This window comes from Pholcus phalangioides, unplaced genomic scaffold, assembly GCF_987345545.1.
Source record: "Pholcus phalangioides strain wild (caught in Gottingen) unplaced genomic scaffold, Ppha-v1.0 ptg000008l_1, whole genome shotgun sequence".
Taxonomy (NCBI): domain Eukaryota; kingdom Metazoa; phylum Arthropoda; class Arachnida; order Araneae; family Pholcidae; genus Pholcus; species Pholcus phalangioides.
Genome location: NW_028301601.1, coordinates 8407145 through 8432891, shown reverse-complemented (window position 1 = coordinate 8432891; position 25747 = coordinate 8407145). Strand labels below are relative to the sequence as shown.

The window sequence follows — 25747 nt, the reverse complement described above, 5'->3', positions numbered from 1 at the left end:
CTCGGATAATAGCTATTCATCAATTCCAAGTATCATGTCGCCATTACGTGTATTTTTCCATTAGAGTACTACACCATCAATAAACAAAACTGTCATTATAATTGTTATAAAAATGTTTAAAAGAATCAGAGCATCTTAACAGAAAAAATATTTCTTTTATTTACTTCATTTAAAGGTGAAAACAGTCGAATCAATCCCACAAATTACAACTGTCCATGGAAATGTCTCGCTTCCAAAAATGTTCTCTATCGTGAGCCAGCAAAAAAAAAGCCTCTAGCTATAGGGTATCCCAAGTTCTGATCCTTGGCAAACTCAGTCATGTCAAAATCACTCCTTTTCTTGAACGAATCCACACCAGAGCGCCCAAATTGGTTGTAAATCATTGAGACATACTGATGATCACCTGAAACGACATCATGATGTATCAACATATTGACCAGATTTGTAGCGATGAAAAATACTGTATCTCAAAAACTGAGTTGTCAAATGAGAAAGTGACACTATTCATATATATCACTGAAGCTGTGTGTCACCTATTCCTCTATTGCAATTTACTGATAATATGAAGTTATTCTCTCCAATAGAAAATAGGGGGTCTAAGAATTGCATGCCAACAACTTTCCCAGTGGTGTTGTCAAGGTGCCCGAATGGTGTGGTGGTGATTCTCGTCTACCACCGTGAAGGTTGTTGTCACGGTCTCCGATTCAAACCCAAGTGAGGATGACGATATTTTTCTAATGAGCTTGAGGCGACCACATAGAGATGGCGCCTTCATTTCCCATCCAACTCATCAATGGCTATAAGTAACAGTATAACGATATGACCAGGGTTGGTGTTTGGTGAAGTGTTGTCAATATAAACTCTCTATTTCAACATCAAAAAGCGGATCAATGAATTTGGGCAGACGCTGGGATAGTGAATATTATCAACTAGTAACAAAATGTTACAGCAATTAGATACATGCATAGATTTAGGTATTGCCATGAGCCGCATCTCCTGGATTGTACTGAACATATCATGGCATAGTCTGCAGAGCTAACAGAATTTCATATATATTATGTGTGGCATACCGTAGGTGTGATGCATATTCTTTGCCATATGCTTTCTGTGTGTGTGTATTTGCCCAACTCTGCAGTTCTGTTCACAAGTAAGGAGCCCTGTACAGAGAGAATTAAGGACATAATAAGCCACTTCTCAAAAAGCCACAGAGGTCCTTTACCAAACGAGTAGTTGGCATAAGTGGCTGGTCTTATTGCGAGAGGCTTCAATTTCAGGGTTTGCACTCACTGGAATGGCGTAGAATCACTGTAGATCTAAAGATTGCTACAAACTAGTCCAACCGATGGTTTATCTACCATCGAGAGAACCTCTCTGGACAGACGAATTAATCTACCTAGGCATCACTTCCAATTAGGAATACCAACGGCTGCAGAAGAGATTGCTTTTTTTCACGTGTACAGATGCCATGTGATGAGAATGTGGAAGAATCTCTGCCATCAGAACTTGCATGTCTCATATGCAAGATTTGCTTCCACTATTGAGGATTTTAACCTGGTTTTGTTTTGCCAAAAATGGTTGGAACAAATAATTCTAAATAAATTTCCTTCACAAATTGAAGCCCCTTTAAATTTTTTTCTGAAGTACTGTCTTACTGAAACATGCATTACTGAAATTACGAATAAAATTATTTCCCTTTTCAAATTAAGCACCATGCATACTGAAAACCTAGGTAGCAAGAATTTCTGCTGCTTGAACACCAAAATCTTATTCATCCTGATATAGTAAAAAAGTGTGTGCAGAATATAATACGGGTTTCCATGAAAAAAAGTTAGCTCCTCACAGAATTTAAAGAAATGATTAAATTTAAAAGCGAAATGCAAAAATCGAGAAAATATAAATACCTTATTTACTAAAAAACAATTTCTCAACATAATAGCATGTTTAATAGATTAAAAATGATTTTTTTTTTTTTGTTTTCTCAGCCTGAAGCCTGTTACAATATTTTTTATATGAATCATGAGTTGCTTTCAGAAGTTCAGCATCTCAATGACAATTTTTTTTTAAATTCTTCATGCCCTTGAACATAAGATTTTGTGTCTTATTCCATTAAAGCATTGGGTGGACAGATTTTGTCACTATTCAAACAGACTTTTGTTAACACTGAACTCTCTGTCTGCGATACCATGTGCTAAAAATAAAAAGCATTCACCAAAACTGGCAAAATTTCAAACTTTGGGCTGCTTTCAAGGTTACAAAGTTTGAACATATTTCTGTCCAATATCTATCTATTCTCTGAACTGATTTCCCTTCTTGTAATTCTTTGCATTGTAGTGCAACCCATTCATCCCCTATAATTAATAGTTCTTTTGGTGATACAATGTTAAGCAACATCCCAGAAATGCGTGAAGGAATAATGTACCATCCCAGCAATGAACGAGAGGGAGTGCGAAAAACAAGAAAGGGTGCAAACATTTCATTCTCTCCAACAACATGTTTTGGAAAGGTGGGGCATTTATATATAATAGGTATCTCACAGAAGTTTATAAAATGAGCATGCTCCTAGTACAAACTCTTTCCTTTGACTATTGTTAAGAGCATGCCCCTTCCCCCATCAACGCAGGGGCGGACCGTGCGTCCATATTGGGTGCCTCTCTAGGAGGGGTGCCAAATGGAGTTGAAAGGGAGAAAAAAGCTTTGCCAACCGTGGTCAGTACCACCAAAAATAGGTTCTGCATGGGTAGAGATTTAAAAAACGCTCTCCGAAATTGGAAAATTCAGCATATTCATTCAGGGACTTTGATATCCCGAGGATTATACCAATAATAATACTTCAAGGTAGTAGAACTACTTTCCAAGGTCACGCGAACGCGATTGTAATAGATGGTGGGAACTGAAAAAAATTGAAGTCCACCCCCATATATTTTTCCGCGTCTCGTGAACAAAATTTTCGTACTTCTTTCTCCTAAATTTCGTTATTCGTAGTTCGCACTACAGTGCATTAGCGGTACCTCCACGAACCACAAACAAGAATTGCCGCAAATGCACAGAGATTCTGCACCTTGGCGCACCATGTAGCAAGAGAACCATTTCGGCGCAGTTTGGCACAGCTCTTGCATCTCTGCATTTATAAAATCTTTTTGGTTACCTTTTTGTCAAGCTTTCTGCATAATGAACTCAAAATCACACAAAATGGAATTCCTGTAAACTATATCGGTATTTTCCATGATAAATGATGCAAAACCTATACGGTTCCCTCAATAAGAAATATTGATTTAAGTAGACAACATTGTTTCCATTTCGAAATCTTCATTTATCTCGAGATACTCAGTCACAAATATATTAGTAAACTTGTTGATGAAGAAGGGACAAATAAAAATATTATTACAAGCTAGTGCAATAAGTTACTAAGCAATGGAAATGTTCTCATAAATAAAAAAAAACCTACTCCCAGACCCAGCACGTGGACCCTCGTATTGAACGATGACTTTTCCTTTAGAGACATCGTTCCCGGGAATATCGACGACCAGCCAATGTAAGAACTGTGTCAAACGGGGTTCGTTTGGATTTGGACGGTCGAGACGTAAGCAAACAGATATTAATTAAATGAAAAGCATAAAATTAGTAATGTTACAATGAGAATATTCATTCATTTAAACTGAGCACAACTCTGGTCTGCCGCCATGGGTAATTTACTACCGATTGAGTGCTATCGGAAGCATGTGCGTTTATAGGTACATAAGTCTAAGTGTGCATCTAGTGTCATGTTTTTGAATTTTCAGTGCAGACACCTATGAGTGAAGTGTAACGGTTGAACATTTGTGGCATTGTAGGTCTGTTGCTTTCTGTGGCGAGAGTTTGTAACCTGGAGACTGGCTCGCATTCGCACCTCAAAGTTGGGAACCACAAGATACCAATTTCAGCTGACCACCACTGCGTTGATGGTGGGGTTCGAACATTGGTCCTAGTGCATCACTCTGACCAATGACCAGGGCAATTTGGCTGTTGTGTGTGGTTTCAAATTTTGTATTTGTATTTTACAGAAAAAAAATGACAAGAAAGGTAATTGAATACCTTAAATGAAAATAGGTCAACCAAACTCTATTACAATCAAAATAATCTCAATGCATTATTTGAAATAATTTCAGATCATTAAACGATCACCTTTTGAGTAATAAAATAAATCATGAAACTGTCATCTTCGAGTCCTCCAAAATACTGCACACCACAATTAGAAACAACCCATGAGCATACATATTTTGTTGATTAGGAATTTATTAAAAAAAGGAATACCGATGGTTAGTTTCTCACTTGTTAACGTAACTGTAGGCAAATTACAAACTCACCGAACATGACCAGAGTATACAGCTGATTGGGAGTTGCGGCAAACTCTACTTTCGGCTCATTTTGTGTGTCAGCAATGAGCATCTCTTTTCCATACTCTGCCGCTTTACCATCATACCACAACTGTAATTATTTAATTACTCATCGAATCAGCAAAGTTGCTGTGGCATTTAATAACATTTTTTTACATTATTTACAATTTAACATCGGTATCATACATTGCAAAAGCAGGTAAAAATTCAGAACTTTTTGGTTGGTAAGAAAGAGGGAATTTAAATTTCATCTGAAATTTTAGTATGGAAAAGTATTGTGATGCATACGGGGTGATTATAAAAAAACTATCCCGACATATGGGCCCTTAACTATCATACCGTTCACAGAAACTGAATGAAATTTTGGCATAAGGTATTTTAAGGTATGCGCTCAAGAACAATATGGAAAACAACAGTGTCACTCTAACAGTTACGGTTACAGTGAGAAAATTTCGAAAATATCAAATGGCAACACCAAGTTTTTTGTATTGGAATGCGATCTCCATACTGAAAAACACTAAATAGCGTTGGAATGGAACCTGTAGCACGAAAATCCCCGGAACTAGGCAAGGAAAAAGTAAAAAGGACTTTGCCGTGCACCAGAGCATTAATGTTCGTTTCATTCGTCCCACCGTTTCTTCGGCTGAGATCCCAGCCTGATTAGTCCTCCACAAGGTCATGTGGAAAATTTGTGAAACACAAAAAAATGCTTTATTTTATGCTGCTTCTCTGTCCTTATTGGTTGTCCTCACTTTTAGCCTATCTACCGCCGGTAATTTTCATGCTACAGTTGCCGTTCGAACGCTATTTAGGGTTTTTCACAATGGAGATCACATTCCAATACAAAAAACTTGGTGTTGCCATTTGATATTTTCGAAATTTTCTCACTGTAGCCGTAACTGTTAGAGTGACACTGTTGTTTTCCATATCATTCTTGAGCGCATACATCAAAATGCCTTATGCCAAAATTTCATGCAGTTTCTGTGAATGGTATGATAGTTAGGGGCCCATATGTCGGGATAGTTTTTTTATAATCACCCTGTATATAATACACGATGGTATTCTGGATGGTAACAGAATATCGAGTTTAAACTCACCTTTATTCCAAGATATATTGCAGTGAATACTCAATATAATCAAATCCACTTTGTACATTTCAAGTAAACACTAAAAGATATCGGGATAATGATAAGATGAGAATGTGATTATTAAACTAATGAGTTTATATAAGTTTTTTTAAGTAATGAGTTTATATAAGTTTTTTTAAGTAATGAGTTTATATTGTATATGAGTTTATATGATAACTGCAGCATATTGTTTAATAAAATCTTTACCAGGACATACAAATTGTATTGCCAAGCATAATATTCAATGCTTTTGAGCAGCATTTGAAAATTGTCTTTCCAGGTTCAAACTAACTTACTAAGCATGCAATCATTTATTAAAGGGAAGAAACTAATTAAATGAATAAATTGACAAAAATAATAATTCATATGCACAATATCAATCTCAAATCAGATTATTAAAAAAGTTAAATTTTTTTTTAATAGGTTATAAATCATTGATAATTAATGTTACAAAAAAACCCCTTCTCTCCAAAGGCACACATCATTTTGTATTATTTATTTACAGTAACCCCAGTTGGCATGAAATGCAATTATACCGGAAAAGTAAAAATAAATTAATAATGATAATAAAAAATAAAAGTAGTCTAGAAGGAAAAACACGGCAATAAGCATCTCCTTTCCACACTCTGCAACTTTTACCATTATATAATAATTGTAATTATTTGATTATTAATTGAATCAATGATGTTACCATAATATTTGTAGCTCTATTTCTCTACAATTTTCACTTTAAGGTAGTTCCCGTAGACTGTAGAAGCAAATTAATATGCAGCACTTTTTTTTCTTTGTAAAATGTCTATTTGAAATACATCTGAAAATTGGATATGTGAAAGGATTTGATACAAAATGATATTGCATTAGGAATCTATTTTTTTTAACTTCCACAGATTTCTGAAAGCATATTGAGTTTGAATTCAACTTGATTTTAAAGTGTATCAGGATAAATATACTCAATAAATAATAATTAAATCCCTTTTGTACATTTCAAGTAAAAACTAAAAGATATTATGGTAATGAGGAGTATGTAATCATTAAAGAATGAGTTCAAATGATAACTACAGGTATTATGATGTGAATTCTGACTTTTATTTCATAGAATCTGTATCAGGGCATTGAAATTCTATCGTCAAGTATTATGCTCAATGCTTTTGAGCCATACTTCAGTTTTTGACATGACATGAGTTAAAAACTTGTTTAAACTGCCAAAAACCTAAATGAATGCTTTTGGATGTTTTAAACACAGTAGGTACATAGCAATATGAGAAACTTTTTTGCTTACTACAATGACTTATTTTCAAGCATTAATTTATTACAATAATTAAAGCAAAATATTAATTATAATTTGCAATTTCAAATTTTTTAACATACAAGAGTCTAGAACAGATATGTAATTTTATGGTTCATTTTATGCAAACTACTGATTACCTGTGTTCAATTTACCAAATGCTGTTTAGTAAAATTAAAATATGAGTTTTTTTATTAAAATATGTGATAGGAAGGGTATGATGTGTGAGTTAGGTTTTTGACCTCAGAAACTAAGTATTAAACACTCAAACACTGATTGTTAATGTTGTTGAATAGTTTTTTAACCTGACAGATACGTTGAATAACAAAAAAAAACTTTTGTGTAAATTAGTGTTGTATATTTTAAATTATAATTACTGAGTATAATTTTTTTTTTTTTTTTACAAATCTGTTTATACCAAAGTCAGAAAAAATATTAAAAATATTTTGTTATATGCAAACTTCATTATTTGTTTCTCTTTAGAAATCTGGTATCGTTTGCTGCGCATGTTACAAATTCTTTTTCTATTATGCATGTGGTGGACTCCATTTTTTCATAGTTTTTCCCATCTGTGCACTATAACTAAGATCATTGGTTCCCTCTCTTCTCTCCCCCATGCTGTATCTTTCTTCTTTCATTATAGCGGACTGAAAGCAGTTTTACGCGGTCGAAAAAGACAGTTCTGAGCTATACAAAAACTCAAAAATATTAATTACAATTATTTTGGACTGAAAACATTATTCCTTGACCCCTCAATTTGTCAATAAAATTATTCACAAATTAAATTATTGAGTCAACTTATTTTAGCTTTTTAGAAGATTACAAATCATCACAAAAGATAATTTGTTACATCAATCAAAAAATTAGAATAAGCAAATTAATATTTACTTTTAGTTCAGCAATGGATGATGCAGCAGGTGATTCAGATAAGATATGGGACTGTCCTCCTTCCCTCCATTCCGAAATCTCTTTTAAGTCAAGGAACTAAAAAACAGAAAAATTGTATTCAGACTTTTTGTCTTGGTTTTTTGGAGTATTTGGGAGAACCGTTTTCCACTTTATCATCTCAATAAAAAAATCTAAAAATCTACAAGTACAACAAAGAGAGAACGAAAACTTTTCAAAGTCAAAAATATAAAAACATTGTTCATTTATTTTTAAATCACGTGAGTACAGTGTTTGCCAATACGCGTTATTTATACATCAAAATGTAATTTCACTCCTCTAAATTTCATTGAGGAGTAAAAATACTCCTTCAAATATTAGGAAAAAGAAATATTTATTAAAATAACAGCAGTATTTGCGAGTATCGTATCAGTAAAACATGTCAAACTACTGGAGATGAAGGAATTCGAAAAGATAGGCTACTATAATTTAATCGTATTTAATTATTAATGAAAATATTTAGAAATATAAACCAGGCATGCATATTGTATTATGGAAACAGATGCATACATGATATTCGTATGAATGAAACGAATCATAAATAAAATGTTTACAAGATTATTTCTGTCAAAAATGCAGTGATTTTTGACTGTTTATTTCTTCTTTTGTGAGTCAAGTTAAGGGAAAAAATTTTTAACACTAATATACAGAAAAAGTTCTGGGGCTGAGTAAAAAGTTCAACTAGAACAAATATTCAAGCTATCAGGGCTTGAGTTATCGCAAATTGACTGTATTGTATCAAATTGTATAAAGCATGTTCGTTTGATTGACTCCAGTTAAGAAAACATCCTTGAGGCAATCAAAAAGCAGAAGAAAGCAGATACAGAGATGAAAGAAGTTGAATAAGAGGTAAACTCAAATTTAGTATATATACAATTAACCTTTTAAATACCAAAGACTTCTTATTTAAGGAATGGTCAGACTTGGTTGAAGCAAAGAGTAATTATGTAATTTATGTGTCCTTTACTGAAATTTCATTCACCAGCATAGCCAGAGACAAATAATACTACTAGGTGACACAATATATGCAGCGCTGTCTTAACGCATGGGCCTACCCGGGCACAGCCCGGAGGCCTCATAAAAATGAGATCCGGATGAAATTTTCTACAATTTACTAGGTAAGGTCTCAAAAACGCCACTTGGCCCAGGGTTGCTATGATGCTCTGAAGACGACCCTAAATATATGATCACATTCAAAACTTGAAATTCAGAATATTCCATATTATTTTAAAAATTATACCTAGGTTGTTTTTTGTCATCAATATCCATAGAAGCTACTTCAAGACTCGATATCGGAAAAACTCGTGGCGACTGTTGATTTTTCTTTGGCCGTTTTGATGGTGAGCTGTTAGAACTATACCAAGATACAGGAAAAAAATAGTGAGTGCTGGGATGGTAATATCATTTGAACTCTAGCATTTGAATGATAAGAAATGATAAAAAAATATATATATATGTAGTTCAGAGCCAGAACTCTATGAAAGGAAATTTTTTTTTTTGCTTTTTACTAAATTAGAGTTACTATCACTATACTAATTAAGTCAGTAAAAAATTATCAATAGGAAGAAATCACTCAAAAATTAATATTATCAATTTGGCAATTCACCTGGGATTATCTTCTTTTGGTCGCTTTAGGATCACCTGATTAGCAGCACTAGAGTCATCATCTTCCTTGTCTAATGAGTCAGAACTCGAGTCATCATCTACATCTGAGTCATCATTTTCCTCTTCTAATTCTTCATCTGTTAACTGTCCAATAAAAATGAAACTTTTATAGCAAGAATTATATGAAAATCATAGCAACACAAATCCACCAAAGTTTAGAGAAAATAAATTTCAAATATTATACCTCGATTTGTGGCATGAGCTCTATAATCGAGTCTAGAGAAATTATGTTATTGCAGCGACTTCTAGCTCAGTCCCACATTTCTTTCGATGAACTACTGTAACCTCTGCTCCTTTGACTTTCAAATGTTCTATGACACTGGAGAATCCATTATCACCTGCATACAAATTGAGAGAGAAAATGGATGAGAGAGAGAAAAAATTAACTATGTAATAATGCATTCAGCACTTAAATTTACATAATAGCACTTAAATTTACAGAATACAAAATTTTCTACCGCTAACTAGAATAATGCTACACTATCTATCCTCTCACTGCTTTTTGGAAGTTTCTCATTTGTTGAGAAATCTTCTTATCTTCTGCGTCTTTCGCTTCGCCGTTCACGTGAGATGTGGTCATCTAAAATGTTAGAAACACAACTTGATTAACATAATTCTTTAAATAAAATGCATCTGAATGTTGAAAAAGTAATGAAAAATTATATGTTTCTTCAAAAACTCACAAATTCGAACAGCAGATCTCTCAATTTCGGAGACTCTTTTGCAAAGTCCATGACACACACACACACTGCTATTTCATAACCAGGCTCCTCGAAGTAAATTTTTAAAAAATTAATACGTCTGCCCGGATATTTCCTGCATTTTCTTGGTATTCGTATATTCTGATAATCCCAGAAAATTCCAAACTTTTCTGGGACCTAAAATAATTAGAGTCAAATTTCAATCATTTGCACAAAAATATATATAAGCACAACAACTTTTTTTTCATAGTTATATTGAATAGGCATCATGAATAGGCATGAGGCATCATGGAGTAAAAAATATTTTTTAACCTTAATGAAAATGAACCATATTATGGATCATAAAAGCAAAAAAAAAAACTCTCTTGAGGCATGGGCGAAGATTACGCCACCCCCCCCCTAGCGTCAAAAGTGGAGTGGGCAGATCTAATGTACATGTGTATATATGAATTGACATCATCATCATCGTGCCCCCCCCCCAGCAATAATGACCTTGTCCCCCCCCAGATGTCCATGTCTATCTCCGCCTATGTCTTGAGGCTATATAAGGAATATATAGGATGATATACTTTTAATGTCACATGCCTGAGTAAAAAATATTTCTTGAAAAATTCACTTTTATATAGAATTAGAAAAATAAGAATTACATAAAACATTCTTATATTGAAATGATCAATTCAGGAGTGGTTCAAGTCATAGTGGTGCTAGTTACACTTTCAATAATTCTGACTTAAGTAAAGAAATTCAATCTAAAAGTATTCAATTTCACCACCTGGCAGTCCAGTGGTTAGGGAGCTAGCTTCTGACTGTTCAGGTTTCTGTTTGAATCCCGGTTCGGGCATGGATGTTTACTAACACGCTAACAAATTCCCTAAACATATAAGATTCCTTGGGAATATGTGGTGAGTATATTAAAAAAAATGTCCTTAACTCATACATGCCAACCTTGGAACTAGTCCTCTCCGTAGTGGCAATGTTCACCGTCAGAGTGGAAGGGGTGGCTCCCCCCCCCAGAAAAAAAAGCTGAGCGCCTACCCTTCCCCCTTCAAATTTTTTTCTTCTTGAATTTTTTTAAATTTGAAAATCAATTTTTTTTACCTTTAAAAAAATTTTGAATCTGACATTCAATATCAAACTAACAGTAATGTGTACCTGGCACTGCCCAGGTTTTCTTCATATACTGGTAGCATTAAAAAAGTGACAAGTCATTGTTTGGGAACCAAGGTAACCAAAGTAGACATCCCAAAAGTCACTGTTTCGAGACAGTTTTTTTACCCTATCGAGCATTTGCTCAACTATGACAAATTTTTGAAGTAGCCTGTTTGATATACACACAAAATTTGGTAAAGATTGGTGTGAAATTGTAGATTTGTTTAGAAATCCTATACATAGAGGCACAAAAAATCAATTTCATATATATATATATCAGTCAAGATTTTCGTTTTACTGAATGAAATTTGAACTTCATTTCAAATGTATTTATCAAAAACTCTAAGCCATGATAAGTTATCTTAGTGCAAACCACACTTTTTATGTCAATTGGTTGATGTCATTAGTTTGATATTTATTCTTCGGAGATGCTGTCTTTGCATGAAGTCATTTTTTACTCGATAGGATAATGGAATTCAAAGAAATTCTTGAACAAAAAAAAATGTCCGTACTTTTTCACGATTTTCCATAGTTTTGTATTTTATGGTGGAATCTGTAGAAACTATGGAAATTCAGTAATAGTTGGCAAGTATGGCTAAACTGTTGAAACTTCAATAATTTGGTTCTAGATTGTAAAATCACAAAATTTTTAGCATGGGAACCTGTAAAAACAATTCTGATAAAACCTCATTTTTTTCCCCCTCAAAATGAGAATTATTCCAGTTACACCATTTTAACTTTCACATCCCCTGAATTTTCTACTTCACTTTCTTGTCATTAGTACTTCAACCCCAGATTCATCATACCCAATGATCAGCAGTTTCAGACACCATCAATTCTGCCAATTTGTTGTAGCATCTTCCCTGCCTAAAGTTTCAGGCCAATAAATGAATTTTTCATACAGTGTATTTTGCTTATAACAGTTTTAAATGAAGAGTTATTTTTCACTCGCTTCTTTTTCTCCTGAATAAATCTAATTTGTGAACTAATTCTAATTGATTAAAAGGAGGTTAAAGTGATGACTACATTCTTCTTAATCTTCTCAACATAAAATTTGATAGGCGGCAACTGGTGTCGCAGGACCTGAACCGATGTTTCCCAAATGTCATGAATGGGGAAAAAAGCTGGGAAAAATTTTTATTTGGCTATAAACTATTGATAAAAAATATTTAAAATTATAAAAAAAAATGAAATGGGAAAGTGTACTGGTCCTAAAATATATATATTATTGAAAAAAAGAATATATTTTTGTTTTAAGATAGAAAATTATTTTAAAACTAAAACTGGACTGAGCACAGCCAGAAGGAGGACATTTCCTTAACATAAGAAAATTTGCTCAAGCAAATTTTAAAAATCTATTGATGAAAAAATTAGAAACAGAGTGGCAATTTTTCAGAAACTGAAATGCAACATAGGAACTTATAATTAATTAAATTAAATTTATATAACTTAAACAGAAAGTAACAAAAAAAAAGTTTATAAAATATATTTCATATAAACTGCTGGGGGCAAAATTTAAGGAAATTTTGTGAGAATCATGCATTAGAAGTTCAGGCAACGAAAATAAGTCATACTAGGCAGGAAAACATAAGATGGAAGATTGCAAGCAGGATTCACTGTATTGTTTCATGCCAACTTCACCCATGATGCAAAATGTCTGTTCATAAGGAGTATCAAAAGAAGTATGAATGCTCCTTCATGAAGGACATGTGAAGCTTCTTCATATCTTCATTCTTTTTCATTCGTTTACACAGTGTGTTCAATCTTCAACTAGCTACTGTCAAAGAATCTCTCAATTTTGTTTGGTCTGATTTAAGAGAACTGCTGGACATACAATGGATCCTGTTTATAATGTTCTTGCTTAGCACAACTTATTTTTATGGACCCACCCTTTACTAATTGCTCATTGAGGTTTCCTGTTCAAAGTGTTCTCCCGCTAACAACTTTTTTCGTGACGGTTCTTTAAAAACGTTATAAGCGAAATAAACTGTATTTACAGGGGTAAAGTTAATTTTTGAGCAATTTTCGTAGCATCAAAATATAGGATTTCGCGCTGTTTTCAAAGCAAGTTTTTAAAACAAGTATGTATAAATTGGAGCAACAAAATTAATGTTAGAAGTAAAATCAATGAATTAAAGCAACACTATTTGAGATTGATAACAAAAGTTTAAAAAAAATAAAAACACAATTTTTTTTTTTTGGCAAACTTTTCACACCAGTCTATTTAAGATAACACCCTTTTTGCTCACTGAGCGCATTATTTGTTGTCTAGAACAGCAGCAGTTCAAATAGGCTGAAAATTTTCTACAGTAAGTTTTCAATATTTCTTCCTTAAATTAGTAATTTATTCAATAGAAAAATCTTTGATATTTTTATACTTTTATGTACCATAGTAGTTGGTTCAACCTATTTTCCAAATCGTTATGCATAGATATGTAACTGGGTGTATATTCCTGTTATAAGTCTGCTGATGATAGCTCCATGGCAGCATCTATTTTTTTCAAAGGAATAGCGGATTTGAAATTTAAAAACCCACAAAGTCATATTTGGTGAGGGAGAAAATTAACCAATTTTGAAATTACTGTTTGGCTCTTTTAAAATTAGAATTTTTTCTTTTTTTTACACACAACATACAGGCAAAAAAAAAATGTACTTCCCCCTCTTACCATAATTTTTAACAGAGAAAGACTCTACACCCCCTTCCTGATTAATTTTCCGTGAGCATAGTAAGCGACAACATAACTTTTTTTCGTACCAAGAAATCGCCATTTCACAGGGGTCAATTAAAGATGTATGACAAGGGACATACAATTACACAAAGAAACACAATTTATTATTTAATTCAACCTAATATGCGGCAATGTGCAAAAATCAATAGAAGTATGACGGGAAATACAGAAAACTACAATAAAATTAACCCTTTCGCTTACAAGCGATTGGCAAAAAATTCGGATGCTCTCTATTTGACAAATCTGTGGTGAATATTAAGTCCTTGTCCTAACCTAATCGTACGTTAGAAAAAGGAAGTCAAAAACAAATGAATAAAACAGTATAATAGATAAGTTGATAAGAATGTAGGTAGAAAGTAGATGTTTTCTTTCACACTTATAAGAAAGGTACATGATATGTGGGAAAAAATCACTAGTCAATCAAAAACCCAAGAAGAAGAAAAAATTGTACGGTTGCAACAAAGCTTCAGGATGATGAGGAGAGGAAAGAAAACAAAGAGAACTTGCTTGAATTCATCCAACTGGCATTCAGACACAATATTAAGTCCTTGATCATAAAGTGGTAAACAAAAAAAATTAAATCAATGAAATATGGGGTTTATTAATGCATTTGACCCCCCTTGTGATTTTGAATGAACAAAATCAGTGAATTCGCCCCCCTACCCAGAGCTATCGATTTACCAGGGCCATTATACAATTTTTTTTTTTGGGGGGGGGGGGGGGGACATAATTTTACCATTCCTTGACAGTGAAGTTTGATAATTTTACAAAGGAATTTATTGCCTTTTATTAAATTAGCCATTCCACAAAAATGTCATCCTGGGCACTGTCCCACTCCTGGTTTTTGACCTAATCACGATATGTAGTGACCAGCAGTGCTGTCTTAAAGCATGCCCCCCCCCCCCCGAGACATCAGAAAAACTGAGTAGTAGTTGAATTTTTCGAGAATTTGCCACGTAAGGCATCAGAAAAAATCACTTGGAATGGGGGCTCATGTACTTTTTAGAAGGCTCTGGTGACCAGGGCCGCTGGTCACATTTAATTCTGAAAATTTACTGTCGCCTAGGGCCAGTATCCATTTTTTTTTAACAGAAAAAGAGTCAACTCGGCACCCTTCATCATCCAGTGCCTGGGAAATCAGACCCCTGCCCTCTCCTAGTGCGGCCATGGCAGCGACTACTGTGAGACAAAAACATTTTAATAAATTCAGAGATCTAAAAGAGAAAAAAAAATCAAAATTGTGATTTTTTTAAACACGAAGAATGGAGCATAAGATGTCGATATCAAGTCAACAATCTGAGTCATGGAGATGCTCTAAATTACGTTTTGCAGCCACAAGCAGATAAAGGTCAATTAAGGCCATTAAATCTGCAGGGCTCTCATTCAAAAAAATAGAAAAAGCCGAACTAATCAGTAGGATGGGGGAGGGTAACCCCCCCCCCCTTTAGACAACATAATCATAGCATAACAAAAAAAATCCTAAAAAAACTTTTTTTTTCATAGCACTATATCAGTATCCTGATTGACTCAAGTAAAAGCAAAATGACAGAAATAACTTAGTTACAAAAACAATTTTTGGCCAAAACAGTGTACTAGCAACCACAGATAATTCTTTTCTGTCTCTCCTCACAAAATATATTACTTTCCTTTTTTTTGGAGTCTTCCACAGAGAGAGAGAGTCCAGTCTGTGAACTCTCTTCGACAATGAACAGCAGGTTATGAAGACGTGTGTTTTTTAAGAATGGTGCTCCTTTGAAACCATTTTCAAAAACCACGGTGCAAAATGTGTAAATTACAAGCTCAAATAAGTCAATGTGAACTGGATGGTTTTACTGTGTTGCCATCCCTTTTTTTAAAGGGATTTTTTTACATTTTACTGTTCAGTACCAGTGTAATCGCTTTTGAAAAATGAAACACTTTCATTTCTAGCTCTTTTCTGAGTATTGTAAACATTGTTTATGCCTCTGCATGCAATTTTTATTGCAATTATTAAGAAGACAATTGAATGCTATTGGGTAGCAATCAGAATCACCAAACCTAGAATAGGCCTATGTATCCAACTGCTTTGTTAGGCAAATTCTTCATAATTTTGAATGATGAGAGTTAGTTACTGTCCAAGAAAATGAAAAGTAAATACAAAATTATTTTTTCCATCCAGGCAGAAGTTTTAATGACTACCCACTTGTTTAAATCTCAAACTAAGCAAATGAAAAATTATGAACCAAATGGTCCACATATGCCCCCAAATAACCTTGAAAATGATACAATTTCTGCTTCGGCAGAATCATTAATTGTAATCTACATTTGTACTATTTGGCAATATATTGATGATTCCTTGCTCAATTAAAACCAATTACACAAATCTTGTAGATAGGATATGATAGGAAAAGTAGGACAAAACCGAGAAAGTAGGACATTTTACCAAAAAGTATGAAAAGTAGGACAAGTGGGAGCCCTGAATATGCCTCTGTTTACGGCTTGAATCCACGTTACAAGAGTTTTTATCAGCCTGATCAATTTTCGTCTGGTTTGAAAAAGAATGTCAGAGGTATGTCCAGCAGAAATTTGGGTCCGTTTTCCAGACCCTCCACACAATTCTGGATCTGAAAAATTGACCCTTCACAAAATACAAATTAATGAAATCATAAATTTGGCCTTTTATTTCTTTTGTGATTAATTAACTAGACTACTTTGCTTCCTACAAAATTACTTATTTTTCACAAAATTAATTATCCTTTTCACAAAAACAGGACCTTACAAAAAGTGTGGACAAACCCCTGATTGTGATAAACTGAAGTTGAATTGCAAGAATTTGTGATCTTTTTCACAAAATTTTCCCCTTTTGATCATGTTTGGGCCACTGATCATTATTCCAATTAGTATAATGATTAGTGCACTTGCCCAGTTTGAGACGGGGGGTCGAATCCTGGGTTCAATTCCCGATAGAGATGATGGCATTTCCCCCCCCCCCCCCAAGTTCAGCTTGTCTTAATACCCTGAAAGTCTATTGATTTTATTTTCACTGTTATTTTTATTTACATGCTTGAACAAACTCAGAATATGAAAAATAAGCCAATGAATAACATTAAAACCAAGTAAATAGATTAAGCTACACACCTGGAATGGTGATATGTCTCTTAATCGCTTTCATATCAGTATCAATACATGTTATGACATGCTTTTGCAAATATGTCTCATCAGCTATATTATCAATTTTCGACATTATAAGCTCTGTGTTTTAATATCTGAAGATGATCACAACTCATCTTTTGTATTTCATCTTTCAAACTCGTGACCTGATGACGCAAATCATAAATTTCTGCATTTGAGTCCTGAACTTCTTGTCTCAAAGCAATCATTTCTTTACGAAAACCCTCTTTCATGCTCCGCAAAAGCTCAATAGAATCACTGGAATATACAAATGCATTTCAGACAACATAAACTTAAAATAATTACTCTAAATTTTTGCAATTTTTAAAAAATTAAAAAAAAATCCTTCACACTATTTCAGTATGACTAAGGTTGACTAGAGTCACAGCAAAATGACAGAAATGACTTGATAACAAAAACAATTTTGGGTCAAAATAGCATATAGTCGACTCTCCTTATAACGACTCCGCATTATAGTGGCCATTCTATTACACTAACCATAGTAGGATAATTCCCAAACGTTTTCATAGTTCATTACAACTATCATATAGGTTTTACTTTCGATATGAGAACCCTCCCAATATAACATCCATTTCCGGTGGGACAAGGGGGAGATCATTATATTGAGAATCAATTGCACTAGCAACCACAGATAATCTGTCTCTCCTTACAATATATCACATTCTTTTTTACAGTAATCTTCTAAAGTCCAGTCTGTCAACTCTCTTCTTCGATGCACAGCAACTTATGAAGGCATGTATGCAGAGATGCAGACATGAAGAAAACATTGGGGGGGGGGGGGCGGCAGAAGGTTGTATCGTCCTATATATATATATGGGGGCTCAAGCACGTATACACTGGAGAAGGAAGGTACACTGCATTGTTTTTCCAGATACTATTAAGGGGGGTTTGGTCGCCCTAAAAAATTAATTGGGAAGGGCTCAAATGGCCTGTCTTTGGGCTACAGCACCTATGCAAGTTAGTTAAGTTTTTTAAGAACAACCCTCATTTGAGACCATTTCCAAAGGAACAGTGCAAAATGTACAATCATTCACAGAGATGCTGCTCCCCTCTAATTTACCTGGGTCCCAAGACCCAGGTTATTGACAAAATATGGGTCTTTTCTGAGTGAAAGTGGGTCCCTCTCGGAAAAAGTAAAGTTGACTACCCTGCTCCCCTACCATCATTCACCTGTCAGACCAGATACGACCCAGGCTCTGTCCCTTCCGGGATATATGTAAGCCTTTTACACCATCATTCACCTGGTACCCTTGTGGGTTTCCAAAATCATGTTCTAGGGACTTCACTAAAAGAAATTTAATTTACTAGTATGACTAGGTTCAGTTACATTCGTTGCTAACTATTCTACTGGCAGAGAAAAGTTGCAAAGGAACCCATCAACACTGAAGAATTATAGCATGTGGGTAACATACTTAAAACAGATACAGTAAAACCTGTCTTTAATGAAACCTGTATTAAGCGGAAACCTGTCTTCAACAGAATGAAATCTTGATCCCGTGATTTTTCAATGCCAAAATACACATTAATAAACCTAGATTAAGCAGAACCAGAACCTGTCTAACATGGAAATCCAAAGGAAAAACATACTCTCTTTAACGGAAAATTTCACATAAACACTATATATGTTTCCCAAACAAAACCAAGGGAGTCATACAAAATGTTGAAGAACTCAACAGAATTTATTTATGCAATCTCTGCTTGCCAATGCAAGTCCTGCATCATCCGTCCCTATGTTAGTGTAAACCGTTTTCATACTTGATGTGATTTTAATAAGCCATACGTAGTTGCTTCCTGAAACTGTTACAAAATTTTTTTTGGAAAAGCAGGCTTTTCTACAGGACAAATTAGTGCAAACATTGAATTTCTAAACAATAGACTTACAAACTTGCATGCAGGCTGCTTTTTGTGATCATATTGCTGAAAAGGTTACATAAACATAGACTTTGACAACCAAACACACCCCGCTTCCCATCTCATTGAGATATCGAAGTGTTCCTGGAGGATGGGTATGTCTGGAAATTTTATTAAATATCTTCAGAATAATAAATAAAAATATTACATATACACTGAAGAGCCAAAAAAACTGGTTCATCTCCCTCATATCATGTAAAGCCCCCGTGAGCCCGCAGAAGTGCTACAACACGACGTGGCATGGACTCGACTAATGTCTGAAGTAGTGCTGGAGGTAATTGACACCATGAATCCTGTAGGGCTGTCCATAAATTCGTAGGAGTAAGAGGGGGTGGAGATCTCTTCTGAAAAGCACGTTGCAAGGCATCCCAGATATGTTCAACAATGTTCATGTCTGGGGATTTTGGTGGCCAGCGGAAGTGTCTAAAGTCAGAAGAGTGTTCCTGGAGCCACTTTGTAGCAATTCTGGACGTGTGGGGTGTCGCATTGTCCTGTTGAAATTGTCCAAATCCATCAGAATGCACAATGGACATGAATGGGTGCAAATGATCAGACAGGGTGCTTACGTACCTGTCAGAGTCGTATCTAGACGTATCAGGGGTCCCATATCACGCCAACTGCACACGTCCTATACCATCACAGAGCCTCCACCAGCTTGAACAGTCCCCTGTTGACATGTAGGGTCCATGGATTCATGAGGTTGTCTCCATACCCATACACGGTCATCAGCTCAAAGCAATTGGAACCAAGACTCGTCAGACCAGGCAAAGTGTTTCCAGTCCTCAACGGTCCAATGTCTGTGTTGTCGGGCCCCAGGCGAGGCGTAGCTTTGTGTCGTGCAGTCATCAAGGGTACACAAGTGGGCCTTTGGCTCCGAAAGCCCATATCGATGATGTTTCGTTGAATGGTTCGCACGCTGACACTTGTTGATGGCCGAGCATTGAAATCTGCAGCAATTTGCGGAAGGGTTGCACGTCTGTCACGTTTAATGATTCTCGTCATTCCCGTTCTTGCATGATCTTTTTCCAGCCGCAGCGATGTCGTAGATTTAATTTTTTACCGGATTCCCGATATTCACGGTACACTCGTGAAATGGTCGTACGTGAAAATCCAAATTTCATCGCTACCTCGGAGATGCTATGTCCCATCTCTCGTGCACCGACTATAACACCACATTCAAACTCACTTAAATCTATATAACCTGCCATTGTAGCAACAGTAAACGATCTAACAACTATGCCAGACACTTGTTGTGTTATATAGGTGTTGCCGACCGCAGCGGGGCCAGGTGTAATTTTTTTTTTTAACTGATATTTTTTTGGATTTTTATGCTTGGTGGTTTCTATTATGTTTTGCACGCTGATGTGTTTTTTTTCGGCGTCCGTAGTGTCTGATGGCCTTGGCGACTTTTCGTCGGGCCACCAGACATGTGTGGCGCTAAATAATCGTGTAATTTCTGATGATTATTTTCGGGTTGGGCAAACCCTACATGCAGCTGGGAGTAAAATAAAAACGATGTGAGCACATAGTGCTTACCTAATTTAGTTTGATGCAGCAAGAAATTGAGCTCTCCTCTATTTCATCATGGTTTATCCAATTGTGGAGAATTTTTCAAGGCAAGGTAATCGCTTGATAAGTCTTCGATTTCCCGGCCATCCTGCTTTCTTTTTTTTTGAAGCAACACTGGGTTCTTTCCAGATATTTTCATACTTTTAATGGGCCTCACACAGGGCCGTCTTAAGAGTATCATGGGCCAATTGATTTTTCTAAGGTCCCTCTTCACTTGAGGGCCCGGATGCCTTAAGACGGCACTGGCTTCACATATTTAGCTGTTAAGACACAATATATACATAGCCGGTAGGGACACGTCTTGTCAATATATATTCTAGAAACCTTGCACAAAAGCATTCTCCCTCCCCACCTGGAAGTTTGAACTTTCGTTACACAACATGACTGTTGCCAGATGTAGGGGAGGGTCCCAAAGTTTGATGAAAGCCCTACATAATTATTATTGTATTGTCCCAAAGTGTAGGTCGCAAGAGAGATTTTCCAAAATAAAAACGCCCAAATAGGAAATACATTTTTATTTTTTCGAGACGTTAATGAAAATATGTCAAACAAAAAATATACCTTCACGAAACGAATGGCGCCATCTGGAGGCTAATTTCGTTACGACCTGTAGCTCAGTTAGGAGTTTGTCTATATTGCTTTCGGCCCAAAAGAAATACTCTGTTCTTAGGGGGAAAAATTACTGTCCTCTGTAGCTTAATGGTAGAGCTTGGTATCCAGTTGAACTTAGGAAAAAAAAACCCTTTACTCTACTGAGCTATACTTGCCATGCACACCGGACTTAAGCAGGTGCGAAGGGTGCGGTTGCACCGGGCCGCAATTTTCCTAAAAGAAAAGAAACCCTTTTCTTCTGGAATGGGAAATATTAGTGAAAAATTTAATTTTTTCCCTGAAACTAACATTGCCAGCCGCTGTGGTGATCGAGTGGTTATAGTGACGGACTCGCGATGCGAGGATCCAGGTTCGAACCCCACAGTGGTCGGCTGAAGTTGGTTTTCTGTGGTACTGTGACGTTGAGTTTATATCACAAAATAAGTTTTACACTGCATCAATATATTATATCATGTTAGTTCCCAAAGAGACACTATTTCACCAAAACAATATTATTTATGAGAACTATGACCATTTTGCTCCTTATATTAAGCTGACCATATTTCCTCGAGAGAAATACGGGACATCGGTATTCCAAATACGGGAAAATACGGGACTTCGCCAATTATCGCCAAAAACCAAACAAAGTTGCCAAATATTGTTGAAATTACGGAAAAATCACAATGGCGGGAAATGATGCATTACTGCAAATTGCAGTGGATTAAAATGTATTCCACGGAAAAAAAACATTTACCAAGGCAAATGTGGGAGATTAATATCCCATATATAGTTGTAACTATCATAAAATAATTTGAGTTGAAAAATAATTTCAATCTTCGACTTTAATAAAGAATAAAAATTCAAGTAGGCTTCGTGTGAAATACGGGAAAAACCGGGACACTTTTGCCAAAAAGTCGGGACGGCCAAAAAAAGAGAAAATACCGGGACTGTCCCGGGAAATACGGGACGTATGGTCACCCTACCTTATATGAGTATCTTTCAACACCTAGGCCAGTGATTCGAATAGGGCATACAGAGCGTGGTTACCTTGACCATAAGATAACCCTTATCTACGGGGAGTGCTAGAGTTCCATCTTAATTAAGATTTACCACATAAAAACAAGTAAAAAGAACCAAATTACTACAAGTCACACATACACATTTATAATTAACACAGTTAAGATAATTAAATTTTAATTACTTTTCTTCCCAAAAGATATTTTAACAATACAGCAGCATCATTGAAAATAATTCAAAACTGACATTGAGCAAATTCAAAACAGTCTCTCCGTGCAGAAAAAATGCTTTTCCAACATCAACATTTAACAAACCTTTACTCCCAGTTACTCCCGTTAAAACTCTTTAACGCCCAGATAGAAAACCTGGGAGGGTCGTGAAAATACCAAGTTTTTTGTGTTCGAAGTGGACTCGTCCAAATTTCGTTCACTTCCCCTCTCCCCACCCTTTCTCCATGAGTTTCTATTCATGCCACCCTTTGCATTGACGTTCACCCTTTCATTTCAATGGATTTTCGGGAGATAATTTGTCTATATATACTGAAAACACCCCTTTCCTCACAGTATTATCTCCTTGTAAAATGCATTGAGTACCCTTAGTCCATTCTCAAGGAACAGTCTAGTACATCAGCTTTTAAAATCCCATTGATAGGGCGTTGCAGTTGTCTTTTCCGTTCCCGCCTCTGACAAGAGCTTTCATTTTCTTCCCCGTTGGTGACAAAAGCCCACCGAAACATACCCCCTAGCTGGGCCGACTTGAGGCGGTTATGGGCATTAACCTACTCGGCCGACTTCGGGCGATCTGGGCATTATAGAGTTAAACAGCGAAACAAACATATCAAAATCAACTCGAAATGGTGCATTTGTCATAGAGATCATTAGAATTAAGACACCTTAAACAACTTTTATACTTAACCGAAAATTTCAACGGGGGGGGGGGGGGGGGGAGTTGGATCTAAGCTTAAAGAATCATGATAGTCGCAAAAAAATATTACAAATTCCCAGATCACCGCCACGAACTCAAAAGAAATGGTGAATGAGAGAGAAAACCAAGAAATAACTTCACATACTTACAAATTCCGAGAGACTCGACGTTCTGTCACCAAGGGGGTCAGCGTTCCGCATCCTCAAAAAGGTAACTGCCACAGTTTTTGGATCTCGAGTCAAGTTCGAGGGACATGGGGAAACAGGCGGCCTATCCAAGATAGGACAAAAAAACTCTCCGGATCCTTCACAGCTGGCATAGAACGCTCTCAGGCTCTACTCTGGACATCGTGACAGGCTTCAGGATCGCCTCGGCAACAAAATGGGAGAACTACAGCGGTAGCAAACAGCAACATCTCGCGAGAACGATTTCACATTACTAACATCGAATGGACCGCGTTTTTTCCGACGAGTGGAAACGGAAGACTGAACCAAGACTGACCAACCCACCGACGTTTCGAGGGTATAAATAAATTGAAAAGTGGGCGTGGCTTCGAAAATGCGCACACTTTGATTCGTGGCGTAAATTTTTACGACATCACTTTTGACCAATTAAGGTGAAAGGGCAAGTCTAAAATCTGGACAAAAAAAAAACGCCCTGAACGAAACTTTCTTCCTACGGGGAGACTCTTCTGATCCCAAGGACAATGCACTAAATGTTATACAAAAAGGAAAACGCTTAATTACTCACACACATCATTAAAAAAAATACAAATCAAATTTTACCATTAGATGGGAAATTAATTCTGCGTTCCAATGATAGGTCACATGACATACCTTGACGCATAATTAGGGTGACCATACGTCCCGTATTTCCCGGGACAGTCCCGGTATTTTCTGTTTTTTTGGTTGTCCCGACTTTTTAGCAAAAGTGTCCCGGTTTTTCCCGTATTTTGCACGGAGCCTACTTGAATTTTTATTCTTTATTGAAAATTAAAAAGATTGAAAAGATTAATAATAATTTCAAAGATTGAAATTATTTTCATTTTATAAATTATATTATGATTACTACAACTATAAATGAGTATATGAATCTCCCATATTTGTCTTAGTGAAATTTTTTTTTCGTGGAATTCATTTTAATCCACTGCAATTAGCAGTAATGCTGCATTTCCCGCCATTGTGATTTCTCCGCTATTTCAACAATATTTGGTGACTTTGTTCGGTTTTGGCGTCATTTTTGGCAATAATTGGCGATGTCCCGTATTTTCCCGTATTTGGAATCCCAATGTCCCGTATTTCTGTCGAGGAAATATGGTCAGCCTACGCATAATTAATGATACAGGAAGAATTTCGTCATATGACAAAGAAAATTAAAAAAATTAATTAACACATGATTTTAAATTCAAGATGACACATAGAATACACTTTCTTGAATGATCTAAATATTTTCCAATCAGAATTATTATCCAAATTCAACGTTAACAAATATCAACGGCACGTGTGTAAGTTTCCTTTAAAAAAAAATGAAATTATTAATGAATTACTTAATTAATGACTCCACAAAATAGTTCAGCATGTATGTCTCATCCTCCAGAAAAATTCTGATGACGTTGCAAAAAGTTCCAAACACGAAAAACGGTAATTTTGTGTGTTTCCATCCGCAAAAATAAACAAACAAACAAAAAAATATTCTCTCCACGTCACCTTCGAGATCGGAAACGAAAGTTCGAAAAAATGGCCATCTCCTGCCTTACTATCCTGGAACAAATTTAAATTTTTACAAACTCTTAATTTCTCCAACGAAGATGCCTCAAAATCGGCTCACACTTGACACCAAGGAGCAAAAATTCCAAAGGATTAATTTAGAATAATCGGTCAAAGTCTACGATATCGGGATCGTACCGAAAATCAAAGTTTTTGAAAACACATACTGTGTGTACAAAAAAAAATAGGTGTGTAACGTACTCGTTTTCCCTACTGAAACAGGACAAACTAATTTTCTTACAACACATGACACATATCTACTATTTGACACAAAAATATCACACATAAATATGATATGAATAACTCTCGATTACAAAAACTCTATGTCATATGTCAAAAGAGGGGGAAAGTGTGCTATGACTTTTCCACCTTGACATTGCTGTCATCCGGATAGTGTGTCGCAGCACTTGGCCCGTATGTAATAATATTTTTATTTCTGCAATACTGCTCTAATATACGTCCTGCTGCATTGTAATTATTTGAATTCCAAATTGGTAATTTAGAATTTAAATCACCGGTAAGAATTGTTGCATAATTGCAGTCAAATATATGATTTAACAGAGAGATATCAAATTGATTATTTCGTGGTTTGTATAAAACACAAATTCGGATTTTTCTAGTGCTAGTGAGGTGCAGATCCACTGCCAACGCTTCGCAATCTCGGGAATGTGGGAGGTCAACAATGTCATAATTTAAATGTCTTTTGATATATAGATACTCCCCCTCCTCTTTCGTACGCTCTATCTTTCCTTATACAATCATAATTTGCTATTTTAGCTGTATAACATGGTTTTAAAAATGTTTCGCAAATTAACATCAGATCA

General features: G+C 35.5%; 1 long non-coding RNA gene across 7 annotated transcripts; it reads right to left on the bottom strand.

Moving 5' to 3' along the window:
• Positions 1–135: 135 nt before the first annotated feature.
• LOC149083599 (uncharacterized) lies at positions 136–20987 on the bottom strand. 7 transcript variants are annotated; one of them, XR_016192915.1, is made up of 12 exons: positions 20593–20987; positions 17092–17382; positions 14176–14247; positions 10079–10273; positions 9854–9975; positions 9580–9733; positions 9337–9479; positions 8971–9084; positions 7674–7769; positions 5471–5540; positions 4344–4464; positions 136–403 (listed from the first exon to the last, which is right to left on the bottom strand). It is a non-coding gene; the product is annotated as an uncharacterized LOC149083599 (long non-coding RNA). The 7 variants fall into 7 exon arrangements; XR_016192910.1 differs by lacking the exon at positions 5471–5540; XR_016192914.1 differs by lacking the exon at positions 5471–5540 and having other exon boundaries at positions 9892–9975.
• Between the last annotated feature and the right edge of the window lie 4760 nt (positions 20988–25747).